This window comes from Pan paniscus, chromosome 1 (genome assembly GCF_029289425.2).
Source record: "Pan paniscus chromosome 1, NHGRI_mPanPan1-v2.0_pri, whole genome shotgun sequence".
Classification (NCBI taxonomy): domain Eukaryota; kingdom Metazoa; phylum Chordata; class Mammalia; order Primates; family Hominidae; genus Pan; species Pan paniscus.
Window position 1 is genome coordinate 40,759,326 of NC_073249.2, and position 18,703 is coordinate 40,778,028.

At 41.8% G+C, this 18,703-nt stretch overlaps 1 long non-coding RNA gene across 1 annotated transcript in view; it reads left to right on the forward strand.

Annotated features, from left to right (window-relative positions):
* LOC117977042 (uncharacterized) overlaps positions 1 to 18,703 on the forward strand; it is a 400,174-nt gene that overhangs the window by 362,906 nt on the left and 18,565 nt on the right. Inside the window, exons 5-8 of the long non-coding RNA XR_010110183.1 lie at positions 4,587 to 4,839; positions 12,754 to 12,876; positions 13,962 to 14,131; positions 15,652 to 16,557. This is a non-coding gene — a long non-coding RNA (uncharacterized LOC117977042). The remainder of the gene's footprint in view (positions 1 to 4,586; positions 4,840 to 12,753; positions 12,877 to 13,961; positions 14,132 to 15,651; positions 16,558 to 18,703) is intronic.

Here is an 18,703-nt window from a genome sequence, read left to right on the forward strand (position 1 = left end):
AAATCTGGTTTCTGCCTTCAAGGGTCTTCTGTCTCTCATTGTCTTAGTTCAGGCTGCTATAACAGAGTGCCATAGACTGGGTGGCTTAAATAACAAACTTTTTTTTCTCATAGGTCTGGAGGTTGGAAGTTCAACACTAGGGTTCCAGTATGGTTGGGTTCTTGTTGAAGTCCTTTTTTCTGGTTTTTACAGATGGCTGTCTTCTTGTATCCTTACATCGTGGCGGGGGGGGGGGGGGGGGCGGGTGGCAGCGGGGAGGGAGAAAGAAAGAGAAGAGGAAGCTCTCTAGTGTTTCTTCTTATAAGGCACTGATATCATTCAGGAGAGCTCAATCCTCACATCCTAATCACCTCGCAGCGGCCCCACCTCCTAACGCCATCATATTGAGGTGTGAGATTTTAACACACAAATTTTGTGGAGACACATTCAGTCCACAGCACGTGAATACACTTGCTGCCTACTAACTCCTTTGTTCTTACCCAGCCCCTACCTCAGTCTTTACTTGGCTTTTCTTGTTGAATCATTCATTTCCCACAAAACAATCTGCAACTGATCTGGTGTTGACTTTGCACCCTGTTGTGTTTCTACCCAAAGAATCCTTTTCCCATCACACACAATCACCTGATTTACACATTTGCCCAATTATTCATTTATCAAAAATCAAGACCCTGGGCCTACCCTGTGCCAACACTGCTCTGGACACCGAGTCCATGGTGGCAAAGTGCATGGCCTCTGCTGTCACAGAGCTTACTGCATTGGTGGAGACAGGTGGCCAACAAACAAAGGTATACTTATAATTACAAATTACACAAAGTGCTTTAAAAAAAAAAAAAAAGCAAGCTGCCATATGAGAGAATAACAAAGAAGGTGAAATTCAGTTTGGAGCCAGTCTAGGACATGACACCAATTCTAGAACTTAAAACAGGAGCAGGGCTATCCAGGCAAAGGAGGGAGAGGAGTCTTTTTGGCAGAGCCCCACCTATGGGAAGCCCAGAGATAGAAAAGAAGTTGGAGTGTTTTAGGGACTGAAAGAAAGGCAATGTGACAGAGACACCAAGAGAATAGCAATAAGAGATGAAGATAGGGACTGGAAGGGGAGGGGAGGTGATAGCAGAATATCCAAAGCTTTCTGAAAAGGAAACCTACAGAAGGGTTTTAACATGGGAGGGACATGTTCTGACTTATGTTTTAAAGTTCATTTTGCTGTGGGAAGAAAGGATTGGAGGCTGATAAGAATGGAAGCAGAAGGAGACTAATTAGAAAACTACTGTTACGTTCCCAAGGAATAAAGGTAGCTTGGACCAGGGTGAAGATGTGTGATGGAGAAGATCATAAAGTCTCTCTAGAGCTGGGCTCAGGTAAAATGCACCCTTTGCCTGTTTTTGTGAAGTTTTATTGCTACACAACCACTCTTTTTCATGTCCATATTGTCTATGGCCACTTTCTCTCTGGAATGGGAGAGATAAATACTTACCACAGGGTAAGTATTTTAAACTTTTCTTTGATATACAATGGAAATCTCTCTTTTGATCAGCTCAAGGCCAAATAAGGAGGACTTAAGAAGGGCCACGGAAAAATTGAATGAATGGGGAAAAAAGCAAAGCTGAATTGCTACTGGAGTTAAAAGGAGCTACTGACGGTGGAAAGAAGTCAGGCCCGCTGGTGTTTTACCATAACAAATATCTGAAGTAATCTCCATACCTTCAGATCTCCTTGTGGCTGCAATAGCTCTGCATATGGAACTAGCCATCTACCAAATTATTTCCTTTCTCAACAAACATCACTCACAGCCCTATTATGACTGGAAGTCTTTTTAATAAAACTGCCTGTGAAGATTGCAAAATAAACCTATGGAGCAGCGTCCTCACTACTTCCATCTGTTCTTCCACAAATTTCTCTCCCTTTTCCACAGAGCAGGTTTGTATTTCCAAGAAGGTGTATCTTCAGGAGTTCTAATAAAGAACAGCTGAATGCAGCAATCTTTGCCGTCAATACAGCCAACCTTCAAGGAATCACTTTTCACAAATGATCTGACGTGGAGGTACTCCTTTCTTAGAATGTATCTTTCTAGTCAGGGCATTAGGTATTTTTTAATTCAAGTTAGAAATCAGGACTCATCTTACACTTTCTACTTGAGTCTTTCCTGCAGGTTGTATCCTCTATATTAAGAGTACGCGTAGCTTATCTGTCTTTTAGGCAAATAGCCATCTTGTTCCCACCCAAGGTGAGAGTCCATTTTAGTTCAGGAAAAAATAACTTTAAATTGATCGAGAGGGAGATTGTTGTGAGAAGAGAGGCAGAATTCCTTAGCTAGAGGAGAGATTCACAATCCTATGCATTGAGTAGACACAGAAGGCCTGGTCCTGGCTAAACGGAATGCTGGGAGCTCATGCCAGGGAGGGGTGGTGAGCAGAGGGACTGGGTTGGAATCCAGGTGGCTGAATTCATGGGAGCGTGGCAAAATCAGGTCCTGTTCCACTCAGGCTCAATTTCTAAAACCTACATGACTCCTAGGGGGTCTTCTCAATGTACGGATTCTGATTCAACAGATCTGGGATGGGTCCTGATCTTCTGCACTTTTCACAAGCTCCCAGATGATGTCCGTGTTGCTAGTCCACAGACCACACTTTGAATAGCAAGGGCATAAGGAATCTAACTCTAGAGTTCAAATGTATGTGGGGTGAAGGTTTTGAGTACAATGTATGCTATGTATATTCATTTGGAGTCTAAATCATTCATTGGTGCTCATGGGGGATGACGATGTACGGGATTTCTAGAGTCCAGACTCAGTAAAGGAGCTACAAAGACTTGGGAAAAAGGTCAAATTCCCTAGTGGACATGCTGGGGTCAGCTGAGAGAAACTTGATAGAGGACATTGGCTCCACCTACCCAGGAATAAGAGTGGGTTAGCCAGCCCTGAGTCAGGGGAAGAGGAGCACCAGAGAACTAAGCCTCATACAGTGGAGGGGCTGAGAGCATGGACTCAGCTGCCAGGGAAACTGGACAGGAATCTTGGCTCCATAATTCCGAGCCTCTGTTTTTTCTTCTGTAAAAACTTACATTATGGGCTTGTTGAAAGCACTAAATAAGATAGTCCATGTGTTCTGGGTTCTGGTCCCTGAAAAACAGACTCTGAGATGATGATCTTTATGGAAGTGGTTTATTACACAGTGCCCCCTCGCAAAATCCACAGGGGAGAAGGGAAGTGGGACATAGAAAGGGAAGGAAGCCAAGCAAGGGTGCAATATGAAGCAAAGTTCTGTGAGTGTAACTTTAGCTCAGTCATGCAAGGAAACACTGGAGAGTAAATCACAAAACTAGGGTTATCCCAAACTAGAAGCAGGGTAGCTGGACTATTTATACCCTCACACGCATCAGTCATTAAGGGATACTCCCTGAGGGATGTAAATTCCTAAGCTCTTGCAGCTGTCTGCATACACAAGAAAAGCTGAAGTTCTGGATCTTGAGGGAAGTCCTCGGACAGAGTTGGGGACTGACTGTCCTGAAAAGAAGCACATCTGAAACTGTATGCACGACTGGTAACCGGCAAAGGATTGAGGGCATGTGAGAGGTGCTCTGAGAGTATCTGCTAAATTATGGAAAGAGTTTTAGCATGATCTGTGCCAATCCTAACCCACTGGTAAAATCTCCCTTTATTATATACAGTGTATACATAAACATTATCTATGAAGACAAAAAAGGACAAGAAGAGCAGGTATCTATCACATGGCACACTGGACAGTGGGACTAGAAGAAGCAGATTATTCTGGGGTCGACTTTGCAAATGCAACACATTATTAGGGAAACTGGGATCCAGTTACTGAGTGGCCTAAATGACCAGAAATCCCAAAGATCCACCTATTACTGTTGACAGAGAAGAAAAGTCATGAAAGTTCCTTTCAGTCCTGTGATTGCTGGGCACTGATTCTGCACTGAAGATGTGTTTCTAGATGTGAGTGGCCATACTTTATTGCTTGTGGCTTATGGAATGGATAACCTCCGTGGGCTCCATTTCCTAATCTTTAAGGTAAGAGGTCCTCTAGTTCTAAAATTTTACAAATTGACAAACCACTAACTACAAGATGAACACTCCATAAATACTAAGCCACATTCTCCACAGTCACACATCCCCAAAGTGAGGTAAATTTCTTTTTCCATAAAAAGGTGCCAGAGATAGTGTATCTTTGTTTCCAGCATCTGTCCTGTGCAGGTGTACACGGTTCTCACCCAACTGGCTTCTAGTAATCCTTGTAGTTGCCTCTTGTATCCATGTGTCATACTCCTCCTGTGACTGATTAGTTAATCTGTCTTTCTCTGTCTCACATACTCTATAAATACACAAAAAGACATATATATGTACACATATGTACATATATATAATTTTTTGGGCATAAAAAGCAGCCAAAGTATCCTCTTACTCTGATTTTAGAGATTATAACTTTTAGGCTGATTGGGGTGGGATGGGAGGCAAAAAAAATTGCTCAGGCAGGATTCCGATGCTACTAATTACTCACCAAAATATGGATAAGACCATTTTTGTAAGCAATGAATTGGCTCATTTAAAATTCCTTTGTTTTCATTTTTAGAAGAAAGAAAGAGGAAGAAGGAGGAAAGTCAAAAGGATGAAAGAACAAAAGGAGCTCCCCACAGAAAGACAGACTCTTTTGCCAGTACATTTAAGAATCTAAATGAGGCCAAGTGCTAAGCAGATAAAGGGACTCTACTTGCTGCATAGTAAATAAAACGGAGGCAGGAGGATGCCTGCATCAAACAATACTTTCTGAGGGGATGACAACAAGATTTCAGAGAATTCAGATCCTGACTTTCCTGCCTCACCAGGTAACCTGGCACAGAAGGATATCTAAGAGGGTAAAATAGAATGGAATCAGACCTAGAACGAACTATCCCCTCCCAACACAGTGGGGATGGACTAGGCATTGTGGAGACGGACCCTGCTGCAGCCAGGTGGATGGCTCCTTGTGGCCAGAGGGCTGACATCAGGAAGCAGGTGGGAGTCCAGGCCATCCGATGGTGCCAGTGAAGGTAGCAAGAAGGCTGTGACTGCTTGTTCCAGACCATAACAGGGAAAGACTCAGGGCAGGCACTAGAAGAGACCCAGACAGACAGCTGCTCATCAGCAGGGAAGGCAGATGGGGAGGGTAAGAGTAGGAGGGCCTTCATCACATTGCTGGAGCAATGTGACATCAGGTGGGCCTGGGAACCAGCACCTCGGTCCTGGATGGCAGTAGAGAGTAGAGAGGAACTGATTGCAGGCAGGTTGTTGAGTAGGAAACTGTAGCAATTTCTTAGGACTGCCATAACCAAGTACCACAAACTGGATCACTTACAATTACAGAAATGTATCCTCTCACTGTTCTGGAGATTAGAAGTCTGAAATCAAGATACCAGCAAAGTTGGTTCCTTCTGGGTACTCCAAGGGAGAATCTGCTCCATGCTTCTCTGCTGGCTGCTGGTGGTTGCTGACAGTCGTTGGTGTCCCTGGGCTTGCAGGTGTATCACCCTAACCTCTGCCTCTGTCATCATGTGATGTTCTCTCTAAGAGCCTCTGCCTCTGTTTTCTCTTCTTATAAAGACATCAGTCGTGGGAACAGGGCTCACCCTAATGCAGTATGACCTTATCTTAGATTAATAAATTACATCTCCAAAGCCCCTGTGTTAGTCAGGGTTCTCTAGAGAAATGGAGCCAATAGGAGATTGCATGCACACACACACACACAGGCACACACACACAATTTATTATAAGGAACTGGCTCACACAATTATGAAGGCTGAGAGGTCCCAAGATCTGCAGTTGGCAAGCTAGAAACCCGGGGGTGCTATGTGCAGTTCAGTCTGAGTCTGAAGGCCCGAAATCCAAGAAAGCCGGTGCTATAAGTTTCAGTCCAAAAGCCAGCAGCCTTGAAACCCAAAAAGAGCAGATGTTTCAGTTTGAGTCCAAATGCCAGGAAAGATCATTGTCCCAGCTCCCAGCCAGGCAGGAGGAGTTCCCTCTTACTTGCAGTAGGGTTTGCCTTTTTGTTCTATCCAGGCCTTCAACTGATTAGATTAAGGTCACCCACATTACAGAGGGCAATCTGCTTTATTTATAAATATATATATGAGGTGATTTATCATAAGAATTAGTTCATGTGATTTTGGAGGCTGAGAAGCCCCACAGTCTGTCATCTGTGAGCTAGAGATCCAGGAAAGCCAGTGATACAATTCTTTTAAAGTTTAACGGCCTGAGAACCAGAGAAGATGATGGTGTAAGTCCCATTCTGGGTCTGAAGGCCCAAGAACCAGAAGCACAGATGTCTGAGGGCAGGAGAAGACAGACATTTCAGCTCTAAAAGATAGAGCAAATTTATCCTTCCTCTGCCTTTGTGTTCTATCTGGGCCCTCAATATATTAGATGCTGCCCAACTGCATTAGTGAGAGTGCTCTTTTTCACTCAGTCTACCAATTGAAACACTAATCTCTTCCATAAACACACTCCAAACACACCCTGAAATAATGTTTGACCAAATATCTGGTCTATCCCTTAACCCAGTAAAGTTAACACATAAAATTCATCATCACTGTCTCTATTTCCAAATAAGGTCTGAGGTTCTGGGTGAACATTAATATGAAGGAGGCATACTATGTAGCCTGGTACAGTTCCCAAAAGAGATTGCAGCTCCATGGAACAATATAAAACCATCTGAATAGAGGTACGGCATGAGTTTGTGCTCTGGTCCTGGGAGGAGCCTGAACAAGTCAAATTATAATCATATGATACATTACGGAAAAATTGTGGTTCTAGAGCTGATGATGAAAGCCAAGGAGTAGTGACATTAGTCTCATGTTTCAAGAAGTAACTCCGATGGTCAATTCATGTGTTTAGCCTTAACCACATTCCAGCTCCCACTGGAGAGTCCTATGTAAATTAGCATACCTCCTCTTCCTCCTCAAGCTTCTGGTCCAACTGAAGAAAGGTATTTCCCCTTACCACCCCTCCTATCCTCACAAGAATCACTTCTGTACTGAGCTATCTCTTCTAATCTGAGAATGCCAGATTGTAGAAGAATGTGAGAACCACTGTTTTAATGTAATCTCACCTATTGTATCTGAAAAGACTGGGGTTGGGCATTTGGGTACCACTGGAAATGCTGATATATGCTTTCATACCAGACTTGGTTAGAGTTTTGTATTTTATAAATTATAGGACACGCCTGAGATTCTGAGAAAGTTTTTACCTTAGGAAAGACATAAATAAAGACTTTGAATCTGTCAAGAAAAGGAATGCAAAAACTTACCTACTCAATAGCTCTGACAAGGTTAGTGGTGTCAACACCAACCAATAAAGATGGGAGCAATCGCAGAGAAGGATTGACTTATTAGTCTAGGGGTGTGGATGTGGAGATGAAAAGTTGAGATGATGTTCTGGGGAGAAGCAGATATAGGCACCAGGAGCAAAGACCTCTGAGAAAACAAACTCACATTGTTCAGACAAATTCAGAAACTCAGATGGCTAAGTTCATTTGTCAAGTGAACACCAATAAATCCAGAGGTCATAGGAGGGACTCAAGAATCTCTGAGAGGCAGGCCACCTGCCATGCAGGGACAGGCAGATCATTGGCCAGAAGACTACCCAGGCTTCATCCAGGGAGTCTTCTTTTTGTCTACTAGATGTGGACTTCCTGGTTAATTCATATACATCCTGAGTACTTACTACTGTGCAAAAATCACAATTAAATGATTATTCATTTGTGATTTAATTTTTCTCTAGCCAGCTGGGTGGGCTAATGTTAAAGAAAACAAAATAGAATGAGGAGACAAGAAAAAACAAGGGCTAATTTTTAAGATGGCATGTGTAACCTAATTTTAAAAATAAAAATATATAGCCAGGCATGGTGGCTCATGCCTGTAATCCCAGCACTTTGGGAGGCCAAGGCAGGCAGATCACCTGAGGTCAGGAATTCGAGACCAGCCTGACCAACATGGTGAAACCCCGTCTTTACTGAAAATACAAAATTAGCCTTGTGTGGGGGCTCATGCCTGTAATCCCAGCCACCCGGGAGGCTGAGGCAGGAGAGTTGCTTGAACCTGGGAGGCAGAGGTTGCAATGAGCCAAGATCACACCATTGCACTCCAGCCTGAGCAACAAGAGCAAAACTCCATCTCAAAATATAAATACATGAAAATAAAATATATATGTATGTATACGTATGTATATGTACTTCATGAAAATATTATCAATTGGCTGGACGCAGTGGTGTGCACCTGTAATCCCAGCATTTTGGGAGGCTCAGGCGGGCAGATCACTTGAGACCAGGAGTTCGAGACCAGCCTGGCCAACATGGCAAAAAACCCATCTCTACTAAAAATGCAGAAATTAGCCGGGGATGGTGGCGCACACCTGTAGTCCCAGAATTGCTTGAACCTGGGAGGCAGAGGTTGCAGTGAGATGAGATCACATCACTGCACTCCAGCCTGGGTGACAGAGTGAGACTCTGTCTCAAGAAAAAAAAGAAATATATATCAATTCACTCCCTTCCATTTGGACCTCTTTCATTTTCTCATCAGCTCTAGTCTGCCTTTCTTTGAATGTTTTCAGTCCAGTTAGGAGTAGTTACAATGTCAATGTCATGATAATACCTATTAGTTTATAAAACACATATTTATGTTACTTGATCCTTTCAATGGCCCTGTGATGTAAGAATTACTGTTAACCCACTTTACGGAGGAGAAATCAAGTTGTAGCAAGAAGGAAGTCCAGCCAGGACTGGTATCTGAGACTACTGGATTGCAAATTCAATGCTATTTCCACACACCACACGCCACCGCAGCGGAGGAGAAGAACCTCGAAAAAGAACTTCTGTCAGCTTTAGAATTGGTGGTGATTATTTCTCACTCTGCCTCAAGGCAGAGCTCAGATAAACCCCTGATGGCAAAGTTGTTAGGACCAGAAGGGCTCGAACTCAGACTTGCCTCTGCTTCTGAAGGGACCAGGGCAACCGAACTCAGGAAGAGCTCTGTTGCCTTCATCACTTAATTAACTGAGCGTCACACTCCATTTACTGTTGTCTCCAAGACACTGGCAATTGTGTGGCTTTCTTGGCTTTTCATTCCATGAAAGGCTCTTTCATCCCAGCTCCTCCAGCCCCTGGGGAGCTGGATGGGAAGGGAAGAAAGAGGTGTAACGGGACTCTGTGAACACGGCTCTGTATTGTGCTCCACTGTGATATCCTGCTTTCTATCACTTTCTATTTCTGGCAACATCCCCGGACAGCTACCTGAATGAAACATATGGAATGTTTTTTAATCCTATCATTACTCACTGAGGTATGGAAGTCACAACTCTGGCACCTCACTGCCTCACTCATTTAAAATGCCTTTTGCTATTTTTTTTTTTAAGTGAGAGAAGAAAAGAAAAGAGTAGAAAGAGAGTGAACAAACTCAGTCAATGAAGAAACAAAAGTGAGTCCCTGGGGCTAGCGAGAGACACTGCCAACTCTTCGGAGACTTCCAGACACTGACAAAAATGTGGAAGCAACACAACATGCGTCACATACAGGCACCGAGGAACACACAGGAGCCAAAGCTATAAAAAACTTGCTCTAAAATTTCAGAGAAGCAAAATTCTCTTCTCAAAGGTGTTGAGAACTGGCCCCGGCTGCCTCCCAAGCTTTAGTAAAAGAAGCATGAAATGGCTGTCAGATATGAAATGCCTATAAAAATTTGTTAAACTGCAAAGACAGGAAATATATCTTTTTAGCTTTTACTCCATAGCATTGAACACAAAAATACTTCTGGGACCTTGAGCAGGGTAGCATGTGAGTGAATTTGATCCAGGCTACACAAGGATTTTGCTGGCTTTCTAAACTATTGGGTAAAGAAAGCAGGTGAGTCTCAGTGTCTTGTGGCACACACCTATGTGAAACCACGATGACAATGCACCCCACTCTTGGGGGGAAGTTCCCATGACACAAAGCTTGCGTGCCCACACTTCTTCTCTGACTCCCCCTCCCATCTGCTCTTCTCTCTTCACTCACTCTGGCTGCATGGAAAACACAAGAGCAGAAGTAGTACTCCCAACTTTTACTTCAAATACCCGTTATGATTCATCTCAAGATTGCAGACACTTGGACCATCTTCTGATGTGGATGAGAAGACAGGGGAAATGGGGCTGAGAGGAAGGAATAGAATTGAAACCTAGTTAATGTAGGGCCCCTGGCTTATTTTTTATTCAGTTCCAACTGCCATAAGGAAGAAAATGAGTAGACTTTACTCCTTCTATTTTTTTCTTTCCCTTTCAGCCTGTATACCTCCTGTCCCTCAGTCCTCCATACTCCAGGAGTGATACTTGTATTTACACCTGCTGACAGTGGAGTCTTTTGGTGCAAAAGGTCCTTTTGAAAGTGGATATGCAGCAGCTTAGCAAGAGTTCAAAACTAAGGACTTTGAAGGAACCGATGACTGTTTTCTAAGGGTCTGAGAATGTTTATGTGTCCTTGATGCTGGTAGAGGGAGTCATCTCCTTTCAGTTGGCCAAGAGTAATAACCAGTCTGCTTAATGGTTCACAAATAAGAAATTGTATGTAATCTCTGTGCTATGAATTATGCACAGACTGTGGACAGAAAAGAGGTCGGCTACTTCCCACTTGACTCACCTCTACTGAGTTCACCTTCGCTTCCAACATCCCTGGGTGGCAGCACCCATCACTTCCGCTTCGGTCTTTTGACAAGGAGTTGATCAAGAAAAGAAGTCTGCTAAGAACAAATATCCTTGACTTTGGTGAACTCATATAATTCCCTTCTTTTTCTTTTTCTTTTTTTTTTTTGAGACAGAGTCTCACTCTGTCACCTAGGCTGGAGTGCAAAGCCGCAATCACAGCTCACTGCAGCCTCAACCTCCTAGGCTCAAGCAATCCTCCCACCTCAGCTTCCTGAGTAGCTGGGACTACAGGCACACACCACCAACCTTTGCTAATGTTTGTATTTTTGTAGAGACAGGGCTTTGCCATGTTGCTCAAGCTGCTCTCAAACTCATGAGCTCAAGCGATCTGCCTGCCTTGGCCTCTCAAAGTTCTGGGATTACAGGCATGAGCCATCTCTTCTGGCCTCATATAATTCTTAAAATTTCTTTCCTTTGATAACAATTCCTAATCACCTTAACGAATTTCTACTTCACAACTCCTGACAGAGACTTCAAATGGCAACTCTCAGTTGTTAGCCAAGGGAAAATAAAGAAAGTGGAAAAGCAGCCAGTTAAGAATGAAATGGGCAGAGAAAAAGAGAGAAATGAAATATCTTATATGAGGACCAGTAAATATCTTTGATAAGCATCTGGAATTGGAGTAACATTCAGCCTTCACATCAAAAAGTAGTGTTTCTAAATCCTTTGAATAAACGAGTGGCTATATCTTACTCCTCTGTGAGCCACATTGTCCACAAAAATATAGTAGTCTGACCCCCTCCCATTTCAGCTCTGATAATAAGCTGAGTGTCTCAGCAGCAGCAGGAAGCTGTATACATAGTTCTCTGATGCCCAAGACTGATCAGCTGGTTCAGGCTACATCACTAGCACAAGCACTCTGAACAACATTCATTCATAGTCTCAGGACCCTCAGGAAACCAGGGCCATAGGCCATCACCTATTGGATCAAGTTTGTCATACATTCTCCAGCAGATATAACTCTTTCTTCTACTACTGCTTTTCTCTCTAGACAACATCAGAGTGGAGACAGACAAATGAGGCCTGTTAAATTATCATATCCTTGGAATATTTCGGCACTATATATAATTCCAGGAATCATTTTATCCTCCCTTGCCTCTAGGTAGAACTTTCCCTATGTGGTCTCAAAGAAAAAAAAAAAAAAAAACAAGACCTGTTTATAGTTTTAAACATAAGATAAAGGAGGGAAGAGATTACTACTTGGGGGCATCTAATATGTGCCAAATACTATATTGAACTTTCTCCATGGTCGTTGAGACAGGAATGAGTTTAGAACTGTGGAAACTAAATTCTGAGTGCCAAATTATTTGCCCTGATCCCACAGCTAAAACATTTCAGTGTTTGGAACTTCACTGGTATTGTGTCAAAGTTCACGTACATTACAAAATGCTATGGTCTTTGCCCCTAGGGAGTTCTCAACCTTGCTTGGAAGTCTATGCTGGTGTGTGTTTTACCATCTAAAACTAAAAAGTATCTCACCTATGTCCTCTCCGTTAGTGAGTGAATGCTTCCCACTTCTCGCTCTCCTCTGATTTATCTCCAATACATCTTTTAAAATTAAATGACATTTCAACCTTTATGGGAAATGCCATCTAATCCCTTTGGGACTATTGCTCCTATTAGCTCATCATTCCAGGCATTGATGAGGATTGCATTAGGGTTAGGACACTGAAGCATAGTGACAAGGGTAAAAGGAGGAAGAGTTCTGCCTCATTGCCAAAAGCAGAATGTTCCCCCGCTGAAAATATCTTTTTATAAATTCAGGTCCGATAAGCTATATTATCTATACCTCACACTGTAATCCACTCCTGTCTCCCAAGAGCTCCCCATTACATATTGAATATTTGAGTGGGGGTTGCTTTAAAGCCTTTCATTATCAAATAGTGTTAGGGGAGCAGTGTGTAATGAGGAAATTGGCATGCATCCCAGAGTGATCTGAGGGGCTGGGATTCAGAATGCTAAGTCACCATTCAAAATGTAAGTAATTAAAATTAATTAAAAATCATTAAACAAACCTTCACTTTTGCAATTTCAAGGTACAACCCAAGTCACCAGAGCTCATAAAAGATGTGTGTGCTGTCGCATCTATGTGAAGTATTTCCATGACCCGAGCATTGACTACAGGACTGTGCTGGAGGAAACTGGATCAAGGTACCAAGGTGAGTCAAAAGCCCTTTATATAAAACATGAATAGAAATGTAAGTACATGCCCATGTGTATGAATCCCAGACTTACATGGCAACAATTGACCCACTCATTCTCTAATCATCCATCAACAGTATTTATTCTGTTACTCTCCAGTGCCCAGCATTCCCTAAGGGCTCTGCCATTTCAGCAGCATACAGAGCATCAGACCTCACCTCAAGTTGCTTATCATCCAATTTAGATGGGTAGGGAGAGGGAATATAGACAAGAAGCCAAGAATAACAGCATAGAAAGATGCATCATTCAGTCATTCAACACACATTATAGAGCACCTAGTAAAAGGCAAGCATTAGTGCATGTGGATACAGAGTCCTTGACTTCAATGACTGCAACCTGCTAAATACAATCAGTACTAGTTGAGGGATAAAGTGTGCTACACTCATGGATTTAAGAATGAGCATGGTGTGTGTCTAGGGTAGGCTGACAGTGGAAATGATTACTCCCTAGCAACTCTGTGACAGTAAAATGACATACAAAGATCAAATAAAGGAAAACTTTCGGAACCAGGAAATTAGTCTTCATGATCACTTCTGAGAGGATTGGAATTCAGTATCACAAATGTTTTGGCTGGTCAATGTGGCTCACATCTATAATCCTAGCACTTTGAGAGGCCAAGGAAGGCAGACTGCCTGAGTTACCAGCCTGGCCAAGATGGTGAAACCCTGTCTCTACTAAAAATACAAAAATTAACTGGGCGTGATGGTGTGCACCTGCAATTCCAGCTACTTGGGAGGCTGAGGCATGAAAATCACTTAAGCCTAGAAAGCAGAAGTTGCAGTGAGCCAAGATCATATCGCTGCACTCCACCCTGGGTAGCAGAGTAAGACTGTGCCTCCAAAAAAAAAAATTAAATTTATATATATATATATATATATATATATATATATATATATATATATATATATTTTAGGCAAACTTGACTTCTGCAGGTTATGCCCTCCGTCTCAGGACTACAAGTAAATGAGAAAACTAATTATATGATTTCTGCACTGTCTTCATGTTCAAGTGTTATCACTCTCTCTTCCTCATTCCATCATAGACAGATACAGGAGGGTCTCCAGAAACCCTAGAGCTGAATGGAACCCTGTCTGGAAAACATACACTGGAAACTAGGCCGAGGATTATCCAAAGGGTGGTTGAAATCAAGGGTTAAAGTTTGGCTCAAGATAAGGAAGAATCTTCTAATAATTAAAAGTGACCATCCAAAAGGTAATGGGATGCTCTGTGGTATAGTTAGTGATTTCTGTGTCTTTGCAATAATCAAGTGGTAGCTAGAAGACCACTGTCAGGAATGCAATAAAAGTATTTCCTGCACTAAGAAAGAAAAAAAAGATGACATTACCTCAAGTTGCTTTACAACTCTCAGGTTCTTTGAGTCTTTGACATGCTCAAAATTATATTTTGAGAGAGCTTGGCCTATCTCCTGGAACATTCTGCTTCAACTTGAGCATCTCTCTCTCTCTTTTTCCCTGTTCAATTTCTTTATACTTCTGTATTAATATTTTTTGTTTGCTAGGGGTTTCTATCAAAAAGAAAAACTAATATGTAAGAACCATTTGTCTCCTTAAGTAACAGCTCGTCAATTGTTTGAAAGCAGTCATTATTTCCATTCCCCAATCCTTTATTCTCTTCTTCAGAATAAATCTCCCTGGCTTTTTCAACTGAGACTGTAGTTTGATTTCTAGATTTTCCAGATTCTCCAACCTGTATAAAGAACATACTCATCTGGGCCACATGTCCTCAGTATAATAAATGTGATAACACTTGAACATGAGGCAAATTCAAGAACTGAACCTTAGTTTTGGCCTCTAGATTCTGGAAAATTTGAGGACAAGATTGAATTAAGTGTCAAGAAAAGTTTTGAATGCAGGACTCTCCCCAGAAGCAAAGGGACAAATGCCTGTGCCTCTCACTTTATAATATGTGTTGGGGAGATCTTGCTGTCATCAGAGTCTTCCTACAAGGCCCTGCAGGGGAGCTGGTGCCTGTGAGCCTCTCCTGCCTTGTGAGGAGGGGACCTAGAAGAGAGGATACCTGGGTACCTGCTTCTTGATGCAAACCTCAAAAGCATATGTGCGTGTGTGTGTGTGTGTATATATATATATATATATATATATATATATATTTTTTTTTTTTTTTTTTTTTTTGAGATAGAGTCTCACTCTGTCACTCAGGCTGGAGTGCAGTGGCACGATTTCAGCTCACCACAACTTCCATCTCCCAGGTTCAAGCCATTCTCCTGCCTCAGCCTCCTGAGTACTGGGATTACAGGTGCGTGCCACCGCACCCGGCTATTTTTTGTATTTTGAGTAGAGACAGGGTTTCACCATGTTGGCCAGGCTGATCTTGAACTCCTGACCTCATGATCCACCTGTCTCGGCCTCCCAGAGTGCTGGGATTACAGGCGTGAGCCACCGTGACCAGCCCTCAAAAGCATTTTTAAGGTGTGTTTGCCTTTTCACGCTCTGTGATCCCCATGCCCTTGGACCACTTCTTCTCCTAAAAGGGAATTCAACTTATTTTAATACCTTTATGAGCTGAATTTATGATAATCACTTTATGAGTGAACTTTACGTGTCACTGAAAAAAGGATATGTTGAGGTCCTAAGCCCCAGTAACTCAAAATGTGACCTCATTTGGAAATAGGGTTGTTACAGGTGTAACTAGTTAAGATGAGATCATAGTGGAGTCGGGTGGGCCCCTAATTCAATATGACTGTTATCCTCTAGGAAGGCAGCCAGGTGAAGACAGCAACACTGGGAGAATGCTGTGTGAAGATGGAGCATCAGAATAATACATCTACAAGCTGAGGAATGCCAAACATTGCAGGCAACACCAGCAGCTACAAAGCAGCAAGAAAAAAGTCCCTTACAGTTTTCTGAGGGAACATTGCTCTTTGAACACCTTGATTTGGAACTACCAGCCTCCAGAACTATAAGACAACAAATTTCTGTTTTTTTAAGCCACCTAGTTTGTGGTATTTTGTTATGGTAGTACTGGGAAACCAATACAGTAAACCTTCCCTTGATGGCCTTCTTTACATAGAAACAGAATTTCCTCTTTCTTCCAAGGTCATGTCAGAGGGCTGAGGGTGAACAAGACATTGGCAGGTGGTGTATCCTGCTTTGGGTCTCATCTCCTGTGTTACTGCAACAGCATTCTCCCAAATCTTGAGAATACTGGCAGAGAAGAGAGCAGGAATGAGTGTCAGGGGAAGTTGGTACTGTATTAAGCTGGTCTTAATTTGACGAACATAGCCACCTTAATGTTTTGGATTTGAGTCTAGCTATCTGTAAAATGGAGACAATATTCTGGTTCTACTTTCTACCCTTCTTGCAATTACTTCTTATTGGTAATGTGAGGGAATAAAAAAATGACAAAAACTCTGAGCTGCTCAGACAAGAGTACAAAGGAATCCAACCCAGTCTGGCAGAAGCAGCAGCAGCAGAAGCAGCAGAAAAATAGGACTTCTCTCAGAAAAGGCCAGGAACCAGAGCCAGGCCAGAAGAATGGCCGTGGAACACAAGGGAAAGCAGAAAGTGCCCATGGGTACCATGAATCCAGGGAAGGAAGCCAAGTCCAGACTTCAGCATGTGAGGCCAGCCATGAGAGAGCAGGCATGGTGTGCACTCCAGGTCAGTAAGTCCAGGTTAGCAGATAGCTATACAGCTAGGCATGGGCCTGGTCAAAAGCAAAGGCAGGCTACACGAGCAGAACAAATGGAACAAAGTAGAGGGTTTGGACACAAGCCAACTCCAAGACAGCAACTGGGGTTCTATGAGAGAAAACTGGGTGGAACCGCTGCTCCTCAGGCAGAATTGTTTGCCTTCCGCTCATGTTTGTTTTTTAATTTCAATTTTTTTGGGTACATAGTAGGTGCATATATTTATGGGGTATAGGAGATGTTTTGATACAGGCATGCAATGTGAAATAAGCATATCATGGAGAATGGGGTATCCATCCCCTCAAGCATTTATCCTTCAAGTTACAAACAATTCAATTACACTCTAAGCTATTTTAAAAGGTACAACTAAGTGATTATTGACTATTGTCAACCTGTTGTGCTATCAAATAGTAGGTCTTATTCATTCTTTCCGGCTATTATTTTGTACCCATTAGCCATCCGCACCTCCCTCTGCCACCCTCCCAATACCCTTCCCAGCCTCTCGTAACCATCCTTCTACTCTCTATGTCCATGAGTTCAATTGTTTTGATTTTTAGATACCACAATAGGTGAGAACATGCAATTTTGTCTTTCTGTGCTTGGCTTATTTCTCTTAACATAATGATCTCCAGTTCCATCCATATTGTTGCAAATGACTGGTTCTTATTTTTTATGGCTGAATAGTACTCCATTGTGTATATGTACCACATTTTATTTATCCATTCTTCCATTGGTGGTTCACTTATGTTGCTTCCAAATCTTAGCTATTGTAAATAGTGCTGTAACAAACACAGAAATGCAGATATCTCTTTCATATGCTGATTTCCTTTCTTAGGGGTATATACCAAGAAGTGGGATTGCTGGATCATATGGTAGCTCAATTTTTACTTTTTTGAGGAATGTTCAGACTGTTCTCCATAGTAGTTGTAAAAATCTACATTCTCACCAAAGTATACAAGAGTTACCTTTCCTCCATAGCTTTACCAGCATTCGTTATTGCCCGTCTTCTGATATAAGCCATTTTAACTGGGATGAGATAATGTCTCATTGTAGTTTTGATTTGCATTTCTCTAATGACCAATGATAGTGACCATTTTTTCATATGCCTGTTTGCCATTTGTGTGTCTTCTTTTCAGAAATGTCTACTCAAATATTCTGCTCATTTTTTAATAAAATTTTTAGATTTTTTTTCCTATAGAGTTGTTTGAGCTCTTTATATATTCTGGTTATTAATTAATATATTTTCTCTCATTCTGTGGATTCTCTCTTCACTTTGTTGATTGTGTCTTTTGCTGTGCAAAAGATTTTAACTTGATGTGACCCCTTTTGTCTATTTTTGCTTTGGTTACTTGTGCTTGTGGGGTATTGGTTGAGAAATTTTTGCCCAAATCAATGTCCCAGAGATTTTCCCCAATGTTTTCTTGTAGTAGTTTCATAGTTTGAGGCCTTAGATTTTAGTCTCCAATCCATTTTTAATTGATTTTTGTATATGGTGAGAGATGGGGGTCTAGTTTCATTCTTCTGCATATGAATATCCATTTTTCCCAGCACCATTTATTGAAGAGACTCTTTTACCCAGTTTATATTATTGGCATCTTTGTCAAAAATGAGTTCAGTGTAGCTGTGTGGATTTGTTTCTGGGTTCTCTATTCTGTTCCATTTGTCCATGGGTCTGTTTTTATGCCAGTACCAAGCTGTTGTGATTACTATAGCTCTGTAGTATAATTAGAAGTCAGGTAATGTGATTCCTCTTGTTTTATTCTTTTTGCTTAGAATAGCTTTGGAAATCCTGGGTCTTTTGTGGTTCCATATAAATTTTATAATTTTTTTTATTTCTGTGAAGAATGCCATTGGTATTTTGATAGGGATTGCATTGAATCTGTAGCTTTCTTTGGGTAGTATGAACATTTTAACAATATTGATTCTTCCAATCCACGAACATGGAATATTTTTCCATTTTTTGGTGTCCTCTTCAATTTCTTTCATCAGTGTTCTGTAGTTTTCATTATCAAGATCTTTCACTTCTTTGGTTAAGTTAATCCCTATGTATTTAACTTCATGTGTGACTATTGTAGATGGGATTACCTTTTAAATTTCTTTTTCATATTGTTCACTAT